Raw genomic sequence first — 16,808 nt, 5'->3', positions numbered from 1 at the left:
GCACAGATTGATTAAAAACAGTAGCTAACAAGCTAAGAGCTGATCCATGCTGTTTTACCTGTCTAAGAACTGAAAGGTAGGATGTATCTAGCTCTGCAATCCGAAAGCACGTGCAAAAGTGCATGCCTTCCTGGCATTCACAAAGTATATACCTCCCAGCTGAACACGGGTGTCAGTTAGCTGGGACATATGCACTTGCATAGTTTCCAGAGAAACTGTTTTGGGGCAGCCAGCAGCAGAAGGGAACTGACTCTCTGTCCTTTGCTGGTACTCAGGGTTTGGTGGAAAGAATGACAAGGTGACAGAAGAACAAGGGACGAGACAGTACTTGGTAGGTAGGTGTTGAAATAATGAAGTACAGTGTAATTTAACGTTGAAAGCTAAGAGTCTTTACTGGCCCACCCTCTCATTTGACTGATATCTTTGTACTATAAACTCTCTGAGGTTGTTACTGTTTGCTTGGGTGACTGCTGCTGGAGCAATACTTTTATAGAAATACACAGGAATAATTACCACAATAGAGGAGAGCTTCAAGCTCTTGCTAACCTTGTCTTTGCTCTCCATAATAAAAGTTACAGGACTCATACTGAATCACAGCTTTATCTCCAACCCACCCAATAAAATTACCTTTTATTCTCACACCAGGATAATCCTTTGACTGGTGCCATTTGCAAGCAAAACCTTGACATTTCTGTGTAATTTCTCCCATCTTATCTCATGTTAAAGGACAGTAGAAGCTAGTGCATAGTTATCATGTGGTTACAAGTTGGATCTGAGATCCGTATCTGGATCCTGTCCCTTCTTTGGCCTTAGTGGTAATTCTCTCCAACAGAAAGAGGCTGCAGTATTGAATTAAAATTCAGAATTTTACTATACTGCTGCCAGACAGAGCAAATACTACTGTCTCTGGGCCATGCTGCCTACTTCTCAGCAGAGTGGGAACTGAGACAAACAACTGCCTATGACTGGGCTCACAGGGAAAACATCATCATATTCTGGTACCATCAGAGACCTTTGAAGGCTTTCTGAGATGCCTCAGAGGTTAATCAGCTTTAGTTTTAAGGGAGCACTTGCCCTTACTTGAGGGCAGAAGCCACAGAAGATTTARGTACTGTTGCTGAACGTCTCAGAACAGGATCCACTGTGGTCAACACACAAGGAGGGAAGCTCCTAAGACCCGTTCATGTTGACTAGCTTAAGGCCCTTGTTTCAATCAGTCCCATATATAACCCCAGCCTGTGAGGAAATGCAAGCTGACACTTGAAACAACCCTTAAAACTCCTTTGATAGTTTGGTATTACATTATGATCTCTGCCTTTTCCCACAAAACACAACAGAAGTTCCTCCTCTCACCCTGCTTCCTGCTCTCCCCAGACATGCTTTTATTTAAAAGTCCCTGTTTGAGCCATAGCGTAAGAGGCCCTACCCTAAGTCACCCCTCTGCATGTAGGAAGAAGCCTGTGTTTGCCCTAAGAGAGCAGTGCCAGTTGCTCTGACTGCTGGGATGTTGAACATTTTGGACAATGCTGTCTCTATCTGTCCTGTTAAAACAGAACAGCTTCGTGCAAGCCGAGAAACTTGAAGCTAGATCTTGTGGCTGAGAGCTGATCATGGCTCCAGAGGACACCCTGGGAGTTACAGTCATTCAACCAACAGGGTGCACAAGTAAATTCAAGTTTGCTCGGGCAGATGAAAGATGTCCATGTAGATGCATAGTCTATGTGTGTACTCCCACCCGTGGCTCTAGGGTAAAAGCAGAGTGTTGACTTCACCGGAGGAAACATGAACTGAGGTGCTGCCAGGTTGAGGTGGCAGATGAATCTTGGCTTGAGACTCTGAATTGTCATATTGAGGTGCCTAAGAATCTAACTGCTAGCTAAATGTCAGTTTAAGACCTTTTGTTCATCAGCTTCCTTGACAGTTGGATCTGAGGCTTGGACCCTTCTTGTATCTGAGCTTCTTCTTCCTCTCTGAAAAAGCCTCCTGATATGAAGATTGTCTTATCATGACACCCTCGAGTTGACTGTGTTTGGAAACATTCTTCAGACAAGATAAGTTTCCTTTCTACAAGGAGAAAAAAAAAAGAAAAAGAAAAATGAGGAACAGTGGTGCTCTAAGGATTAATAGAATCTTTCTACCTGATCAGTTTTAAAGTCTAAGAGGCTGCTACCATGCCTAGCTTTTCTGGTTTCAAGGTCAGAGGCAAACAATGCTTGTCAAACTTGACTCTTTGAAAAGCCACTAGCTCTTTCTGTGGTGGTACTCCTCAGTTTCCATTGCACTGGCTTGTCCTATTTTAAATTTGTAATGAAAGAAAAAATTCTAAAGCTGGTAATCATGCGCCTTCCTTGTATAAAAACACATCTTGTTTTTATCATCAGTAACCTGTACTACAYAAGAGCTCTGACACATACATTTCAGGATAGATTAGGAATTGCCTGCTGCATTTACATAACATTAAAATCACTGTCTAGATACACAAAATAAAATGAATACCTTCCTGATTCTCCAGTATGGGCTTGCATAAAAATGATTTTACTTTTCTTTTTTTTCATGAATGCAACAGTCCCTTTATTCAGTAAGTTGGAAGAGAAGGATTTGATAGCTGAGTGAGAGGACACCTATGTAATTCATTTTTCTGACAGCTTTGGACAGCATGCTTACTGCATTTAAAAAACAAAATTGGGGGATGGAGGGAAAGAGTTACGAAAAGCATATGGAGTGTGTGACAGCCTGGCCTTATCTGGCTCCCCATCATTCCTTGCAGCTGCCGGAAGCCAACCGCTCGTCTTTCCAAACCACAGGCTCATGTGGGTAGTGATATGATTTCCTCTGTCTCGTGTTTTGTATGTGTGCTTCAAGAAATGTAACTTCCAAAACTCTGCACACCCAGTTAATCAAGTCAGTGCTGGCCTCCTTCATCCTCCTGAAGTGATTCGCGTGACCCTGGGAAGAGCAGTTGGAGCTTGCGTCTTCTGCCCGAAGCRGAACTTCCACCATTGTCCATGCTTCTCTTCTCTGCTTTGGCTCTGTCCTTCATCTCATTGCTAAATAGTGCCCCCACTAACTGAAGAAAGGAAGCGGAGTTCATATAATCTGTTTTCACACTAGTAAAAAATCTTTAGTTATAGACATTGAGCAATTCATTTACCTATTGTAAGAAAAAAATGCAAAATCAAGATTTATTTTTGTTGAGTTTATCATCTCTGTTTCTGATTGAAAATATTTTAAAAGCTGTCTGTATTCTATAAATATTTTACTAAGAGAAGTAAAGCTGCAATAATCACTTTTGAAGTGTATCCCTATACGGATTTCTTACGATTGGCCATATACCTTACTCTTCAAATAGTCATCTTATAGCCCACCTGTAACCTCTCCTGTTATCTTCTAAACATAAGCTTCCAGGCTTTTATGAATATCACAAACAAGCTTTAAGAAACACTAATTTTTGCTTCCTACAAAGACATGGGTGAGAATGTAGAAACAGTGAAGTAAAGGGTAAAATTCCCACTGACTTCTCTGGGGCCAGGATTTCACTCCAGTTGTTCAAAACTGGTCTCTGAGTTGTTTTGCCCATGTGAGGTACTTCAGTGTTTGTAAAGATTTCAGTATTTGAACATGAATCTTTGGTGTACAGCAGTAAGTGTTTGCACATATACAGTATCTAGTTTTGTAAATGTAAGTAGCTCTTCCTACTCACACTCATTCTGCAAGGCCCATGAGGAGTCTGTTTTGCCAGGGTGGCTTGTCATTCCTAACACTAGGATAAGCCATTTTATTCAATATTTAATAAGTAARTGCTCTGTTTGTTATGATGAGATTTAATGGGATGCAATAGGACACTAAGTTGCTTCTAACCATCGTTTAGAAGTACAACTTTCTCAAAGACATGCTTCTCATGTCTTTACTGCACATATGACATACTCTATCTTTTAGATTCTACCCATTATAGACTCTAAGGACTACCTTAAAATAAGATGTGATGCATCTCTAGTTGTTACCTTACAAAGGAGAGGACCTTGGGTCTTTTCCTCAGAGGATCTGGGAACTAAGTTTAGGAGGGAGGAGGATTTTTTTTGAAAGTCTAGGCTAGATAAGGGAACAYTGGGAAATGATAAGGCAGTACTGTCTAGCACAGTAGGGAACATTCTCAGCATGCCCACAGCCTGCCTGCCCTCAAGTCATCTGCCCAGGAGGGTGCAAATCCTGGATGAAGGTGGTACCAGGAACATGGAGGATTTCTGGAGAGGTTCTCAGTGAGGGGAAACAGAGAGAGAGAACAAAGCTTCTCGTTTGAAAATGAAATTGCTAGGTGGTGCTGACTTTCTTCACAAGGTCATCAAATGTTGGGGGTTACATTTTGAAAAGGAATGAGATATGATAGGCCAGAAAGGACTCGATATATACATAGTGTTTTTTTTTCCTTTTTTAGATGATGGAATAAGGAGTTAATGGAGGTACCTAAGAAAAGATCTAATATGGTCAAATGAGCAGGCGAGGAAAATGATCTCTGTAGCCATATTCTGAATGAACATGATTGAAACTAGATGGCTTTTGTCATGATTTTAAGAGAGAATATTGTAGTAATCAAGATGCAAGAGGGTAAGAGTTTAGAGTTAGTTAGCTGTTTTAATTGTTGGATGTACAGGTAAAGTAATTTTTAGAAGCTGTTCTAAAATAGGAGTTTTCAAGGATTGGCAATACCATAAATGTGAAGCACATGAGAGAGTTCTGAGTTGAGGATTTTTATTTATTTTTATTTTTATTTTTATTTATTTATTTATTTATTASTTCTGTGGTGGCAGCCTGAGTAAAGGCTTGATTTTGTCTCCTATGATTCAGGAGATAGTGGTCAGGACCCGAGGGAGAGGAATGGCACCTATTTCAGCACTGTTGAATGCACTCAGAGAAATGTCCACAAAGACTTGTTAGAGAAGGTTGAGATTKCAGTTTGGACAGAAGGTGACAGATCTGGCTGATAAATCTGTTGGTAATCAACACAGAGAACTGGCAGCTGAACTTGTAATTACAAACACACCTTGTAACTTCTTTTTTGGTAAGGGGTGTGAGGGGAGAGACTTAGGACAGAGCCCAATAACATTCTCAGAAAAAGGGGTGAAAAGAACAAGAAGAGCTTCTGAGGAGTGTGATAAAGCCAGGAGGAGAATGAAGAATGAGCATTGGTTTGGAAGTCATGAAGAAAAAAAGGTTGCAGACAGGACAAGAAGGATAAGAACAAATGCTGGCTTGGAGACTCAGCTGCAAAATGATCATTAGAGATTTTGACTAGAACTGTTTGGGAAGGCGGGGGTACCACCATATCCTTGCCTGTTCTGATARCACTTTAGTGGGCATCTGCTTTTGGCCACTGTGGCAGACAGGGTTAGATGGTCCTTTGGTCTGACCAGATTTGGCTAAGCTTAATTTCAGTGGCATAAAAGGCACAGAAACTAGATTAAACACTTGAGAGTGGAAATGGGATACAGGAAATCTTATCAAGGCTTGCAGGCAATACCCTTGATGTGTTCAGATGTGAAAGGGAAATGTAGGAGGTGGCTGGACAGGCAAGTGAAGTCAAGGATGGGAGAGACTGCTACAGAGTGGGCATGGGAACAGGGAAGATGCCGAGATTATACAGAATAATAGCAAAGGGAGTGAGAATGGGTGTGAGAGAGATTGAGGGATGCTAGAGAGGAGGGGTTACTGGAGAAACTGCAAGAATTAGAGAAGAATAATAGAAAAATTCCTATGGCTATGAGAAGGATAAAGGAGAGTTGCAGGACATAAGAAGGACAGATAGTGATGCTATGGGGAGAGTAAGGGTTATATTGGGCCAATTGATAATTGTTATACCTTTGTAAATTATAAACTGGAACAGCACAGTAAAGTGCAATAAAAGTCATCCATTAGTTTTCACCATTTTTATTCACATACTAAAACCAAAACTGTTTATGTATACAGTATAAGGAATCTTATGCACTGTATTCTTCAAGAAGCTTACATTGCTTTGGTCAAAAAGCCAGAAATAGAAGTGGCCTATTTCTGCACTGGCATCAGAACAGGTAAAGAAAGAGCAATTCCTTCACAGCTTTGCTATTCTAGCTGGGGGTGCCTGCCAGGCTCCCTCTTCAAGACTACACCCCTCTGGAGGCAGCAGCCAGTTTTTTTGCTCCACCCAGTCTCCAGCTACCTGGTCAGTGGGAGAATGAGCATGTAACTCAGTTTATCCTGAGCCATCGGACTACCAGTTCAGAAAGCCAGGGTACACAAGAAAAGATGTAGATGCATCAAGTCAAGAAAACGTAATGTGATCACAACGTGACTACAGGGAGCAGTGTAGTCCAGGAAATAAGTTATTTAACATGGATTGGAGGTTGTGCATTACATTTAGCACTTCCATAGAGTGGCTATATGTTTTTGGAAAAAAAAACTTTGGGTGAATATTTCAGAAAAATGGCTTAAGTGATTTAGGAAACATATATCACCATACTCTGGAGTTGCTTTAGATGGYTTGAAAACTCCATCGTGGCTAAAAACTGCAATTTAAGATGAAACTAGTGGTAATAAGATTACTTAATGATTATACCTTAATTTGGCACATAACAATCAAAACTATAAAAAATCCATTAAGATCTCAAATCACTTGGGGAATATGAATTTACATATAGCAGCATAAATGTAACAGATTAATTGGAAGATGTTTTCACCTGCTAGATATGGAAACAGAAAATCCAGGATTCCCATCCAAATCCAAACACAGCAGACAGCTTCTCATTTTGGTCACATATTATTGTAATAGGAGAGAAATGAAAAACCTAATTTCAGTTTTTAAGAGGGTAAGAACARTTTTTGAGTATTTTATTTAGTTATGCATTTATTTACAAGGCATATTATTGTATGGATATGTTCATAAATCTTTTCACTTGCCTTAATTGAATACAGTTAATAAATCTTAAGTTTATGCTTTATTTCTGTAAAGCATTTCATTTTTWAAAAATTATAGAAATAGCAAAAAGTGGCAGCTTTTGAATGCTTATGAAACTTTTTTTCCCTAATTCTTGGCAGAAGGGGGAAGACCTGACAGAATAACCATAAAGRGGAGGCTGTATATTTAAACAAAATTCTTAACTCTGTTTGTCTATGAATTTTTCAATTTAAAAATRTATTTTTAAGACTTGAGATCTACTAGGCCAAATTCTCACTTAGAGTAACTCAGACAAGTACCTTTGCAGGTGGCTAGTGCAGAGATCATTTATGTGATTGAGTTTGGATGTGGGACATGGGAGGTTTGGGTTTTTTTTTTTTTAACTATTGATAATCTGTAGTATGAACCACAAGAACAATGAAGTGGCAGAAAAAGCTTTTGCAGTAAATAAAAATTGGAATATGTGATTTCTGCATGTATTTGGAATAAATAGGAGAAAAGATGAAAACTCCTAGACTCTGAAAATGTCTAGGTTCTGAAATAAGGGGCACATTCTCATGTCTCCTTTGACTCTTTCAAAATCAGGYTATCACTTGTGACTAAACAATAGTTAAACTGCAGAGCTTGGAGATACATACTCACAAAACAAGATCCCCTGAACAGMTGTACCTCTTGCTTAACCACACACACAAAGACATATTCCAAGAAGTTAAGTATAATCAAAAAGCAGAGAGAGGTATGTGGATATTGGCTACTTCAGCTGAGTTCAATGAGTACTGTTGTTCTCTGATTAGAAATTCAGGTCATATACTTGGATTTTTAATTATTATATTAGCTCAGCAAATGTGGGTGATAGTATTTTCTGAACTGCATATACCACATTCTACCTGGTCTGTCTTTTTTTCTTCTTTTTTAAAAAAACCCTGACCTCCCATGACTATTGGAGGCAAGCATGAGAAATGTTTTAATTTACTACATACCCATTTTTATCCAATTATGAGTCAAACTTTTCCTTTATGTAACAATATGGAGTTATTGATTGAAGAAGTATTGATCCAAAGGGAAATGATCACTTTAATATATCCTGATATTCACTTCAAGGTATCTATCTATCTATCTATCTATCTACATACAACTGCATGTTTGTATCATTAAGTCTTACTGGGCTAGATTTCCATCTAACAGTATAAACTCTCATAATGATTGTTTTTCTAGTCAAATACTAGTCTCTAAAGGGAAGAAAGAATTAAAGGACCAGAAAAAGAATAATTGTTCACCTCTCTTGAGATAAACAATACTTTTCATTAAACTCAGCTGGTGCCTATCAAGAGCCATTGAATTGATTATATAATGTAAACAGAATTTCTCCAAACATTCACAGTATTTACCTGTGTCAAGGTAAAACTAGAAATTTAAGCTTACATGTTCAAAGATATTAGGTACTAACTTGCAATTAGTTCTATGTCAATGAACTTGCACRAAAAGGGGCTCTTTCTTTTTAACTTTTAAAGATACAGTATATCTAAGTTACAAGAATACCTTTAAAAATTCTAAACATTTTAAAAATCCAGGTTTTGCTGGTTCATAGGCCATGAGTTTCTTCTTGTTGGAATTCATTGACATAGAACTAACCATAAATTATGTAAAGATAAGCTAATTATAGAGTAATGGGGCAGTTGTGGTACACATTTTTTTTCTCTGACATTTCTGTTCTGTTCCATAATAGCTCTAACACTGGGTTAATCATTTTTTTTAATGTTTTCTTTATGGCTAATTTCCCCCTAATATCACCCACTTCTATCTTAAGTCCCCTGAGGCACATGCTATGAAGGACACACCCAGGGAAGGGGCAGGCTTGGGACAAAGAGAAGATGGGACAGCTATGCAGTTAATGTTTATTCTTCACCTGATCAGCTCCATAATAAAAATACATAATACATGTTGCTTCAGATTGGAAAAATAAAGTGGCTTTCTGAGTCAGATTCCTCTTTAAACACTCTTTGCTGTCTCCTATAAAGAATATGCATGAAAGCTGTAGATCCTTTCTGTGTGACTTCATCTGTCCAGGGCCCTTCCTAAGCCTCCACGTAGCTGAAACTCACGTCTTAAGTTCTCATCATCTTGTGTCTTGATTACCTTTGCCTTGTCTATGGCCCTTGTTAGATACAAGCATGCCCTGTTCTGCTCATATCCCTACAAAATGCTGGAAACGTAATCACTTTAACACAGGATTTGGGTTTTTGCATCTCTGCCTGGCTCCCTCTCCACCATAAAATTCAAAATTCTCTTCATTTGCTGTTACTTCTGTTGGGAARCTCTTGTATCTCCGATTACTCTCTTCAGCCTACTTGTTCCATTTTCAGATAGTCACTTTCTCTTTTCTTACTGGTTACTCATGAGACTGGGAAGGAGGTGTTTGTGTGCACCATCCAGGCTATTCATTTTCTCCCTCAGATCTGCCCGTTATCCCTACAAAACTTGAGCTGTTGTCTCTACAAAACTTGATAGCAATTAAACTAGTGTTGCACTTAAAGCATCTGCCTGTCAAGTTGCCTGATAATATCTCACTGTTTCCTTGAGTTCCTTGAACTGTGTGTCTATTGGTTACCCCTCGTCTGATATATATGTCATGAATTGGTTGCACACTGCCCCACATGATGGAGTCTCAGACCCTCAGCGGCATCTGCCTGTTTTCAGGCAATGCAAATAATAAAAATTATCTTGAGTATGGCTATTTAGAAGCCCAAGTTGCAAAAAGCTGCTCACCTCTCTAATAGGCACATCCGCACATGGGCAAAGGGAAGAGAGATGATATTCCCTACCCACACTGTGAATCGGTTGGAGTAAGCCAGCCCTATGCTGTCAGTCAGACGGCCACGTCAGTATCTTCAAGCTAGAATCGGTGTAGCTATTTGGTTTCCTGCTGGTTTGCCCACTGGCCAGCTCAAAGAGAAGGCAGGAAAACTCAAATCAGTCTTGTAGACATGCCTTTATAATGGACTCTTTTATCACCCTTTCTGCACTTTCAAAATACTTATGGTATCCTCGTAATACTCTTGTGAGTGTTAACRCAGCCATTTTATCTGGAGAACTATGGTGCAAGGAGATTAGATAGCTAACTCAGCACAACACAGGGAACACTAGTCAAGCCTCTGGCTCGTAAACTGGAGCCCTAATCTCTAAAGCTCTCTTTATTGTTGCATTTGTTATAGAAGAAACCTTCCCCTTGGATTCCTTAACAGAAATTCTTAACTGTCATTAAAACAAACAAACAAAAAAAAAAGGTTTCCAACAAGTGATAGAGATCACAACAGCAGTTTGACCACAACGGCAATGTGACCACATACCTGTCATCATCAGCTAAAAATAAGATAATCCAGAGAGGAGATGTACACCCTCAGCTATGTTGAAATGCACCGGAATAGGGAGGCACAAAGCTGAGGACTATATCCTGCTTTAAAATGGATTTGTTTCTTCAGACTCAGGATATTTGGCACATGTATGCAGCAAGGAACAAAAGTCATAGTTCCTCACAAACTATCTACAAGGTAGACATATATAGGTTCACTATATACAGTGGCAGTCTCCTGAATGTAGTGGGGCCTCCTGTAATTGATGAAAGACCTCACAGAMAACAGTGATATTCCCTAGGCCCAAATGACTGTACTTACTGTAAAGCTGAACTGAATTTTACCAGTAAAAATTTTTAGTGAAAGGAAATGTCTTACAGAATGAATGCTGGATTCACACATGTGGATATTCGTGCCACAAAAATCAGGATTTGTTCTTAGAGCTTTATTGAGCGGAAAAGTTGGATCAATCTTTCAAAGTATTAGCAATCCTATTTGTAGCTTATTCTTWCTGAAAATCAAATCTAACACATACTTCTGAATCTTTCTACTCTGACTTTATTACAGCTTGTGATTTGAAGACATTTCCAAGAGACTTTAAGATGGATTTTTTTTYCTTAAAAAAGAAAACCTGTATGACCAATACATTGGCTTAGTAACCCAACCTTCCATTSCTGGCTGTTTCATAGTAGCTCTGAATTTCTTTATTTCGTTTCACATTTGCCAAAAAATCAGAGCTTTTGCTCTTTAAGCTTTTGAATATGTCCATTTGAAACCGTAGGGAGTAATCATAAAAAGTGCCAAGGAAAAAGATAAACTATCCATTTGCCAGTCAGGTATCATTCTGCATTTCTAGTGTCTTCCATACCTTACTACTCAAGATTAAAGCCATACAAAAATGGACCTGTATCTTTTCCTGTTTCAAGCTATTTTCTCAAGTAGAATTAATTTTGGCAGTAGTCTCTCAAGAGAAACATTTGTTTATGAWTACACAACTTTATTACTAGAGAAATGCCTGATTAATGATGTGAATCTTGAAATCRATCTCATGTCTGATAAGTCATCTTCATCCCTGGTCTGGGTAGATCTGTGCCTAACAATTGAGATCTTCACCCTGTAGACAGCCAGCCACAGCTCCATCATCTTCCACAATATAACACGCAGGAGAAAATTGTAATTTAAATTCTTTGAACATCAGGTGTAATTGGTAACAAAAAGGGAGTGTGATATCCCTCTTAGCTCAGTCCCCTCTGTATATGTAGAATTTGCCTTTATAGTGTTTTACCTCTCTTTTGAAAAAGGACAATGAATTAAAAAGTTTTAAATCAAGGTATAGCTATGCTTTATGAATTGACAAGCTGGGAAGGGATTAATAACAGGAGAATTAACATGTTAGAATATTTCYATTTTAAAAGCTATACATAGATTCAATGATCTCTGAAAAGTAGATGATGTCTACTTTTTATAATGTCTTCTTTCATGACTAGTCAAAGAGTTCTGCAAACCTTATTGATACAAATTAGTGCAAAAATGATTGAGGGCCTGTTCTAAGTCATTTCAAGTAAGAGAATTTTCAATTAATTTGAAATTTGGAATTCCGACTAAGGCATTTCTGTTCTCATTCTCAGTGTTGGAAAACTGGAGTAACTACTGGACTTCAGTAGCTATCTCCAGATGTAACTGGAAGCAGATTTTTTTATGTAGTCYGCATAAAACTTACTACAAAAAGAAGCATAAGCTTAAGAGCAATTACTTAAAATACTCGGCTGAAGCAGCAAAACTATTTTCTGCAGGCCATAGGGGGCATTTTAGAACAGCAAGCCAGAATTTTGATTTCAGGTACCTTAGACTGAATCCCACATGCAATGTTTTTATACCCAGAATAATTGCTGGGTGRTCACTGAAGAGAGAAGTGTGGTTCCTGCACCTTAGCTGTATCATAGCGGAGAATGCTGTTGCTAACAGTAGCCCGTTGAGTCTTCTGTAGTCTGAACTTTCTTATTGTATACGGAAATTATATCCTTCCCTCCTCCTCCAAGACAGGTTTTACAATTGTGATCAAGTCCTTGACAAGACTGTAATCAAGACTGTCCCATTTTGCTAGGTAGGCTAAGCAACCCACGTTGCCTGAGAAGACAACAAATTCCTTGGAACAGGGAGTAAAATAACACCTATTAGTTGATGCCTCTGGGCACTACCTAAACATAGTAACAAATCTAGTGTGTCCATCCTGTGAAATACAATAGTGGTGTTGCTGGTTCCTGTCTTCACTTGGTTCTACAGATAGACACACTGGCCAGTTGTCCACTGACAGGTTTTACAGGTTACCAGTGCAGAAAATGCCAGAGATCAATTGGCAAAATGAGGAGATAAAAGCCAGGATGCTAGTGAGAGCTCCTGGATTTGAACTGAGTCTTTTTCTAGCTTTTATCTAGGTATGACTGTGAGTACTAAGTTTTAGAAGGGAGGCTTTTCAACCAGTGATGTGACATAATGTGTGGGACTGGTGCTGCTTTTTGGTAGGCCCGTTCTCAAGTGTTTTGTGCATGTGCGTGCATATATGTGCAAGTGTGTACCTATATCTAGAGTATTTAATTCCACTAAGATCTTAAATACATACAAGTGTGAAATGGTCACTGCTGAATAGCAAATGTCACTCAACTTCATGGTTCCACTCAATTAATTCAGTCACCAGTCAAAAATATGTAGCTGTCCATGATGGCAGAAAATGTCTGCTGTCATATTCAGCCTATTACAATTCCTTTACTGTCAAGTATTCTTCTACTCTTTTCAAAAAGGAGGAAAGAAACCCCTCTCTTTATACTTCCTATTCCTTAAATGGAAAGAAGTTAACAAAGCCAGTAATGGCAAAGTGTTAATTTTTCTCTTCTTTCGCCCTCTCATACWTACAGATTAAAATTTCAGATATCTGATCAACTGTCATCCACATATTCTTGCATTATTACAATAATTATTTATTCTGTGTTTGTGGCAGTGTCCATAAGGCACTAGGAGTTTCTCTGGCCTCCAGATAATAAGCTTACAAAGAAAAATAAAATGAAATAGAGGCCCAGGTAAAGTGAACAACAAAGAGAGCTTTCTGATTGAAAAGAAAAAAGTGGCTCAAAATAGGCAGTATGGTAGAAATCAGTAGAAAACGTGCAGACTGGTGAAAGCAAGGGACTTGCAGGTGAGTTCAAGTAGGTCAGTCAGTGAGGAATAAGTCACATGGAAAAAAGCTTAGAGGCATTGCCTGAAACGCTTACATGTAAATGGGAAACCAGAATGGTGGGAGAGAGCAAGCAGAGGACAGTGAGCAGCCAACATAACAAGTTAGGAGAGAAGCGAGCAGTAAATATGATGCAAGAGAGGCTGAGGAGTCAGTACGGCAGTACGAAGAGGCAAATGACATGAAGAGATTGATGGGAAAGCAAAAAGACTGTGGTGGTGATGTCTTGTATTTATATCTCAACAGCACCGCTATCAACAGAAAATCACGGAAGAAATCACRGACTTTGGAGATGCTAGTGAGGGAAAAGTATTAGAGCTTTGTTAAAAGGGGAAGGAGTTCTTTTAGAAATTTTAAAATCTGAGACCGCAGTTTTATGGATCAAAAATCTATAAACAAAGAAATATCTATTAAACATTGGAAATTATGTGGAATGGAAGCAGCAAGCTCTATTTCCCGTCTTATATTCAAATAGCTGTTGAGCAGTTATTTAGTCTTTAACATTTTCTTAATCACTTCTGATATTGCAAAGTGCAAAGAGCAAAATAGCACCGAGGAGTTTTTGTTGTTTTTTCTTTTTCAGGTGGGGGGTTCCTTAGGTAGAATAAAGGTTGTGAAACAAAGCTGGTCCCCCTTAGCATTATAGAATTCATCATTTGGGGGAAATTTCTGCCTGCACRAAACAGCCTCCATTAGCCATTTGTGACTCTGAAAATTTCCCATGCTTCAGGCCTCATCTTGATCGTAACTTCTGTTTTCCCAAATGAATGAGAACTGCTCACTCGATAAGCTTACAACCCTGCAAAGAAATCTTGTCAGAGGACACTACGCCCAGACCATTCTCTCTGAAAAATTAGGACTAGCACATAAATCTTGCAGGGGAAAGGCAACAGGCTCATCTGTCTGATGCTTTCTAGTCACTGTAGAGAATAGGAATGCTCTATGCCTAAAACTGCCTTGTTGATTCTCAATTTACAAAACTTTTCTATTGTATTGTTGTATTTAATTATCACCACCTACCTGATAATGGACTGAAGCAGCCTGAATGTGGCATACCGTCTGTTTAGATGATTCATTCAGGTAAGATAGCTACAGGAAAGCAATAGATGGRAAAGGGTAGTGTGCAGCAGTAGAAGCATTGTACCTCCTTCAGTAACAATTACTATTTGCAATTAAGAAGAAATCTGAATGAAACCATTCACTGTGCAACGTTGTTAGACGCTTCCCACAATAGAAATGACAGCAATGGAGAAATTTCTTCAGTTAGAGATAAAAAGACTTATCCTGCAATGCTTTAGACAACTGTGAGACCAATCTGCTTTTTTCACTATACGTATCCTTTGCGACCCACTTTGGCTCATCCAAAATTCCCCACAATGTCAGTGGGAATAGCTGCAAGAAAAAGGATTGTAGAATACAGTTCTTAAGGCAAATGTCTTAAGTGTATATCTGCACTGCAACAATGTTAACTTCAACTGACTTGCTTGAACTAACTTTAAGTTTGGCAAGCATGACTGGGAAGAGTGGAGCTCTCTTCAGGCCGTCCACTGCTGCTGTCCCAGCAACTTGGTAAATATGTAAGCAGTCTGCCAGCAGTGAGCTCAGTTACTGCTAGTAATTCTCAAACAAGTCAGTTATGAAGGGAACTTCATGAAGTCTACTATTTCCTGAAAGCTCCTCTGAGCTGCTTATAAACCTGCTGCTATAACAGAGACTTGCAGAAGATCTCACAAGATCTGACTTCAGCAGGTTCAGCCCCCTTTCACATGTGTCCAGCAACTTGATTCTGACCTTACAGGTCTTATCAAATGTTCCGTGAGAAATTGTGACTTGTATAGTATGATACTGCTTTAACATAAGCAAAATGGGCTTACGCTGCTATACTGGAGCATGCTCAGGACCACTGGCCTGTGGGCTCTACAAGAGCTAGTACATAGAAGAGCTACAAACTGCTTCTGAAAGTGCAGTTCTGTGAAATTGCAAATCTTTTGCTTCAAAATACCTGGGTGCATGTATCTACTGGAAGGTTGCTGTGTTCACTTGAGTTAAAGAGCTTCCACTTTTCAGCCTGGTGGTTAGCAAAGTTCTCCCTGCCTGTATTTCCTCGTCTCACTGAGGCAGAGCTCTTGGCCATCTTCTGGAGAAAGGTACTATTTGCCAAGTGTATGGGGGTGCCTTTCAGTGTTTTGTGGGKTTTTTTTTCTTTCTCTCTTTTTAATTCATGAATGTGATTCTACGGGTGGAACGCTCTTTGTTTCCCCTCTGCAAACCTGCTGGAACACCTGGGGCTATTCTGGGATAAGCAGGAGGAGAAACTGTCTCTGGGTTTCAACCATGTCAGAACCATAAGGTGTGCTTACAAGTCATAATAAAAGAAGAACTCTGCATTTCCCTAAAATTGCACTAAAAAAATCACTATGTAAAAACTACAGAAGTATTAGGTATACATGGATCATCCCATGTGCACTTGGATATTGTCCTTTTTTGTGAAGCACATAGCAGTGGCACCTGCAGAGTTTCTCAGAGGGAAGGAGCAGTTGAAATAACCTCCCACGTACTGTCTTACCATTTCTACTGTAAAATAAACTCAACTTAGTATTGGAGACTCTATATTGTTATGAGGCATAAAGTTTTAGCAAGTAAAAGACAATTTGTGTTCCAAAGAGCTTACATTATAAGGTCCTGATCTTGCGAATGCTTACATGCTTGCTTAACTTTGCGTTCTTGAATTGTTCCTTTTAGTGACAATGAGATTACTCATATGCATAAAGCCAGCCGCATGCCTAAATTTTTGTAATATGAGAGCACAGATGAAGATAGGATATAGGAAAGGAAGTACTAGTATCCTCATCTTGCAGATGAGGAACCGAGGCACAGCAGAAATGAGACTCTGATCCTTCACAGTGTCTATGTGCTCAGTTGTTGAGCATATGAGTAATTTCCTTCAAGTTCTTGGGGCCCTCTGGGCAGAAGCGTAAGGCCTGGATTTCACTTACTGGCGCTGCGTGACCGCGACCAAGTTACTTAAGTCCTGGTCCCGCAGCGTTAAACTCACGTGCTCGGGAGCGCAGGATACGGCCGGCCTGACGGCGCCGAGATAAAGAGGGCTGCCCGGAGCCTTGCAGCCCCTCGCCCAGGCGTTGCAGGTGGGTGCCGGGGGAAGCGCCAGCATGTGACAGCCCGGCCCCGTCGCTGGGAGCAGGGGGGTGCCGCGGGCGGCGGGGCCACAGGCTGCAGGTAAGGCGGCCCCGGCGCTCCCGCGGGTCCCCGGCGGCGGTGCGGGCTGCGCGGGCGCGGAGCGGGC

Source organism: Rhea americana, unplaced genomic scaffold, assembly GCF_003343005.1.
Source record: "Rhea americana isolate MKP2758 unplaced genomic scaffold, rheAme1 scaffold_220, whole genome shotgun sequence".
NCBI lineage: Eukaryota > Metazoa > Chordata > Aves > Rheiformes > Rheidae > Rhea > Rhea americana.
Note: the sequence above shows the minus strand (reverse complement) of the source record.